Source organism: Polyodon spathula, chromosome 43, assembly GCF_017654505.1.
Source record: "Polyodon spathula isolate WHYD16114869_AA chromosome 43, ASM1765450v1, whole genome shotgun sequence".
Taxonomy (NCBI): domain Eukaryota; kingdom Metazoa; phylum Chordata; class Actinopteri; order Acipenseriformes; family Polyodontidae; genus Polyodon; species Polyodon spathula.
Genome location: NC_054576.1, coordinates 3442888 through 3449106, shown reverse-complemented (window position 1 = coordinate 3449106; position 6219 = coordinate 3442888). Strand labels below are relative to the sequence as shown.

General features: G+C 37.1%; 1 long non-coding RNA gene across 1 annotated transcript; it reads right to left on the bottom strand.

Annotated features, from left to right (window-relative positions):
• Positions 1-5664: 5664 nt before the first annotated feature.
• LOC121305530 lies at positions 5665-5980 on the bottom strand. The gene is made up of 2 exons (XR_005948095.1): positions 5932-5980; positions 5665-5707 (listed from the first exon to the last, which is right to left on the bottom strand). It is a non-coding gene; the product is annotated as an uncharacterized LOC121305530 (long non-coding RNA).
• Positions 5981-6219: the final 239 nt, after the last annotated feature.

Sequence of the window (6219 nt, the reverse complement as noted above, 5' to 3'; positions counted from 1 at the left end):
AGCAGACACATGAAATGATGCTGCTAAAGACAAAAAAAAAACAATCTGTATCACAATCCACTCGATACTATATTCAACGCACCGAAGAAATCTTTTACTGTAATATTAAACGTTTAATATAGTTTTAATCAATTTCCTTATCTATGATGTAGCAATCTTTTTTTTTTTTTTATTTGAGGCAGAAAATGCCATCACTTTACCGTACATGCAAACAAATAAAATTACACTTGTATAGCAGTGCATGTTTTTGTAAGCAAATGCGTCTGTCGTAGTATGCTTTGAGGTCAGAAATGTGTCATCTAGTGACATGAACACCAGAAATTAATTGCAAAGTGATATCTTGACTGTTTCCCTCTTTGGAGTAAATCCAGCAAAATGACCTTGATACCACAAGGACACAACCACAACCCCAAAACGAAAAAAAAGCAGTCTATACATTCCATTTTTAATGCAAGCAATGATTGTTTTGAGCATATTAGGAATTGTACCAGTATAAAATGATAAATTAAGTTATTAGGCAATCATGATTCACAAAGATACCAGTAATTGGGTATAATCTTTTACTGAAAACAATCACACAACTAAAACGTCCTACACTGGAATGGAAAAATGGAATACCCACATTATGGAATACCCACATCGGAGAAATCTGCAAGATTCTGCATTTATTTTATTTAAAGTATGCAGTTTATACTTCTGCCTCTTAATGTACTACTAACACTACTAAGCTGGCAAACTATCAATAACATGAGTGATGGTTTCTGGAGAACTGTAAACAACTAATCTAGTCTTTGCCACGAACAAAAGACATGTTGGCACATTACCATTACTCCTACACTAGCACCAATATACAAATTAAGAATCCAAACTCAAATCAAGTACTGCATTTCACAGTTTATTTCTAAAACTTTGTTAGATAACAATAAGAATGACAGCTTATGGAACAATACAGTTTAGAGTGTAAACAACTAGCCTAATAAAATATTTGTAGGATTGTAACAAATACTGCTTCTAGTTACAGAACCCCCCTCCCCCATTCACTTACAGATATCCCATAATCTATGTCAACGTGGGTATGTTGGTCTTAATCTAAAGTGCAGTATCATAACTGCCATGTAGACTGTTTTCATCATATGCAGCATTTTGTGAAAATGCTGAAAGAGCCTAATCTGCCTTAATTTTGCAATTATTCTGAGAATGCATATGCTGCCTGCCCCCCCTCCCCCCCCAAAGATCTGCTAGGTTGCCAATATCTGCATTTACTATCCTAGTAGTATTTTGCAAATAATAAACATGCAAACATAAAACTTAAACTCAACTAAAACACCTTTTTGAAAATGTATTTTCAATGTTTCAATAAAAGGTCAACAGCCACTGTTGACCACTAGAATTTTGTATAGTTTTACTATTAATGGCCACACAACAACTTAATGCCAAACAAGTTTTTTTTTTGTATTTTTTATTCTGAATATACCACCATATCCTGAGGTTTGTAGAATATGCCAAAATAAAAAAGGACTGGCAGTGTAGGTGTACCGAAACCATACAACCCCACAGAAGTATAGTTGGTGAAATGCTGCTATGGATTCCCTATAACCTTAAAGGCAAACCAAAATATGTAAACAGACCCTGAATGTAATTATACTTTTTGTACACTGACCATGTCATCCCAGATCACCAACTCAAAAAGGCTTTTATTAGGTAAAGCATTGTATTTATCTGTCATCTGTTTCATAGTATTAAATATATACCCTGAGAATCATTTGTTTCTACTTCCTGAAAAGGTATCAGTTTCTGTTCAGATATTGCAGGTGTGGCAGTTCAAAGTTTAACACAGAACAAGAAAGTGTCAATTAACTACTTTAAAGTCACCTATTTACATAATTGCTTTTCAACACCACGGTAAGTTTTTAGTTGGACTACATGAATGAGAAAGCCAAGCCTCCCATCCACCCTATGAGGCTAACTGGGATACCTACATTATGTGCACTTGTGTGAGGGGATCTGGGGGCCTGTGCATAGCACACACTACTAAATGATTTCATTTATCTAACTGCAACATGTCCATTCAGATGACTGTAATAACAGTACTTAATGTTTTTATAAAAAGGCACATTCAATTCCTCACCCACCTACCAACATTATATATATTTTCACTGAGTAGTTCAACAGGAAAAAATAGGTTTCTAGCCAACACTGCAACTAAATTATTACACAGCAGAAATACTAAACTAATTTTTAAACTTAAAAACACTAAACTAATGTGATTTAAAAAAAGTCTGGGAAATTGCAAAGCCAAATGGACGAGGTCCATTGTGATGAACACAAAACAAGTCAACTATTAAGAAAGGCTCTGCTAAAAAGGGCTGGAAATGCAAGATTAATTTACCCCTGGCAAATTATACAGTAGCCGTACATTATTTGTGTTTAGCGCGAACGCAAAATAGCACAATAAATAACAATTACAGCACAACCGTGTCATTACCCAACGGTTAAACAATGTTATTTTTCTGAAGACTCAAGAACTGCACATAGGATGGGTAAATCTATTTAAACTTCATGAGCGTTTCGGCAATTCGTGACCTTTAACTGGGTCTCACAGTAGGGATTTCACAGCATTACTGCCTCGATTTGTTCAAGAGAGGTGTGGTAATGTGCAATGTCAAAGGCGCTCTCTTCCCCACACCTGCAATCGGCAAATAATTTTGTGTGACGGTTACGACAGCGGTGGGTATGTACGCCCAGCATAGCGCCTGTGGTACGTCCATATTTGAAATAAGCCTTCCATTCAGTTTTGGTTGAGCAGTCGCAGTAGTACGACTAATACTACTAATAATAATAATAATACCCGTCACTCAACTTTATTTGAGCGTTAGATTGCTGCGATTGACTCCTTATTGCGTAACAATACTCATAGTAAAATGTGACACTTGTAGTTGTATATTGGGCCTAGGAAGCACTGTACAGTACGGTGGGAAAATGATAACAGTAAATCAATTGCAAATGCATTATCACTGCCCACTGTACATATTAAAATCAGATTAAGCACAACGCGAAAATAACATCCATTCTGTTTGCCACACAACAACACGCTGCAAAAAAAAAAATGGGTTATAGGCTGTAAATAGACAGCTACATAATAGGATTGCCATTCTGGGCAGTCCTGGCAGAACTTCCTCCAAATGACTGGGATTTCCCCCGAAGGTTAAAGCTGGCACAGTATGCCCGGTCAGTTCGTATTTCTACCCCTTTTTTTTGGTGTCCATACCTGCAGGTGCTCCTGGAAGCGGATGGGAAGGATCTGAGCCATGGCGGCTGCTCTCTTCTCTCTCTCCTGCTGGATCTGCTCTTTACTACAGCTTCTTCACTCGGGTACGAACCGGACAAACACAGGACGCGTTCCTCGGTGTCCAAAGCAGTGTACGGAGGTGTTTTAATGTTTTTTTTTTTAATTTTAAATATGGAATAACAATGTGTGCTCTTCTCCCCTCCCGTACAGTGCTTGCTTGTGCTTTTCCCCTGAATGAAAAGCAGCGACCAATCTCTGGAAACCCGCAATGGCGGCGGAAACTGCTCGGGAGAGAATCCGGAAACAGCTCCGCAACTCTCCGGGCGGAAGGATATCTCTCGCGTACAAGCGTTTTTCCACGCACTGCTTTAAAACCAAAACGCTTATTTGGTGTGCCACATGTCGTATAACCCGATGGAAATACCAATTCTGATTTCATGTAAGAGAACAGCAGGCACTACACAATATTTCGATCGATGGGTTGGTTACCAGGGGGACTATTTCCTTGCGATGCGCCCTTTGATTTTTGCCACATCATTCGCCCTCGTGAGTGTACGTCAGTTCCGATTGAACTCTTTTTGGTTACCTGTTCTGTCGGGTCTGTTAAGGCGGGGTGGCTGTTCGCCTTATTCTTTAAGAGAAAAACTGGCTTCGCAAACATTCAAGGAGACGTTTGGCTATGTTTTGACCAAATAACAAACAGTGCTATATCTAACAATCGATTCTGGCTATTCCTCAGATATAAAATGCACGTTATTGACCACTTTTATATAAATACACATGAGTGTGTTATAGCTTGAAATTATTACCAGGAAAATATATATTAACAACATAACTACTTTAATTATTAAGACTCGTTTTTGTATTAAGTAAATATTTGAAATAGACGATAAAGGTGCAGTAGCTGAGTATCGTTTTACTGTGTGTTCCCAGTTCCAGGATTAGTTTAGCTTTACCTTTAGAACGAATTTATACCGAGTCAATCCTCTTATCGTTCTATACTGTAAGTATGCAGGGAAGTTATTTTAAATGTATCAAGTACAGCGACTCCTGCCATAAAGCCCTAGAATTGGCCCTTATCAACCAGCGTCACAAGCTTGCTCATACACACAGTCGTATAGCGCTCTTGTCAAGACGCTGTCATTAATTCAGCAGCGTGACATCCGAGTTCAGCTGTGCAGACTCAGCAGTGGCGCTGCCCCTGTTCAGCGGCCACACGTTGAAGCGTATTTATAGCTGCAGTATGGTTGCAATGACGATTTTCAGCATGGTCTCCTGAGCACTAACAGCATGTGACGACTTATACAGACAACTGGTCAGTACACACCAAAGAGAAATAGATTACGCTGGTAGCTGTACATGAATGGCTTGTGAAAGTACATTTAGATAATATGCAATTACTTTTGAATTTATTGTATTATCGTAAATGTTACAACAAGTGTGTGTGTGTGTGTGTGTGTGTGTGTGTATATGTATATATATATATATATATATATATATATACAAAAATATATTACTAGAATTATGAAAGCAACTGAGAAAATAATTGATGTTGTTACATTTAAAATGTGATCTACATGAAGACAAAAAATTGATGAAAAATTGTAATATTACCACTTGCATCGCAATACATAAACATTATCCCATCTGCTTTGTATGTCGAGTTTTGTTCTATGCATAAAGTAATTCAACATGGGAGGCAGTATATAGTCTCCTGGTTGTAGAACACAACTGGGTTCCAATCTCTGCGCTGTCACTTATTTACTGTATGACCTTGGGCTAGTCAGAGCGCCTCAGTTGTTAAACAGGGTTCAAACAGGGTCACATGACATGCTTCAGTGCAGCTGGGCTAGCCAGAGATAACTGTACAACAGTAGTTTACTATTAAGGTCTATGGCATCTATTTTACTAAACAATAGAAGATCTTAATACCAACAAAACTCCAGAGGTGATTTTTTTTTACCCACTTAACATTACAGCATAGAATAAAAATCTGGAAATTTTAGGGTGCCAGTATTAGCATGCAAAATAAACCCTTATTGAAGTTTAGGCTTCCACTTGAAATAGTGCACTGGTCAGTGTACAGTCTTCTATAAGAAGGTTCCGAGGCGGTCTATGTATAACCATCTGGTTCCTCAGGGCTTACTGTGGAACTCTGACTTTGTTTATGTTGTACAAAGAACCATTCTAATGTAATTCTGAATGTAAAAAAAGTATGACCAAAACTATAGGTTTGGTAACAAATAAAACCTTTATTGTATACAATACATTCCTTTAATCAAAATAATTCCAGAACATTGCTGTAAAAAAAAAAAAAAAAAAAAAAAGTTAAAAAAATTATTTGAGGCAACAATGGGTGTCTATGGGATGTTTTATGCAGTGAAATTCAATAGTTATGCTACAGGTTGGGATAAATACCTTTGAACTTTGCTTGTAAAAAAAAAAAAAAAAACAGTTAGATAAGTTAAAGGGAAAAAATTACTCCCGGAATTTGTTTCCTAACGAAAGACCCCTACAATCCAACCGTTCATTTAAGTTATCCAAAATTTGACGGACCCTAATTTTCTGGGAAACTTGAACAGCCTTAACAATAGGAAGGTATATACAAAGCCTAAGGTCCAATTACAGGTTGGGATAAATACCTTTGAACTTTCACAATGAATTGTATCCTTCATTATGTTTTGTAACGGTATTTTCTCTAATAGCTTGGTTTACAATTCAAAAGTTTAACCTGTCTTTGACCAGAGCTAGATATAGCCATTAAGAACTCATACAATAAGGTGTCCGTGCTGTGAAAAAGGAGAATACAGCATTCACAAATTTATGTAATCTTAAACAAATACCAGAAGCTCAATTCCAGCTCAGAGAATACATTCTGACAATCAAGATTATGTTTCCGTTCTATCCTTTTTTGATCAGTAATAGGTACA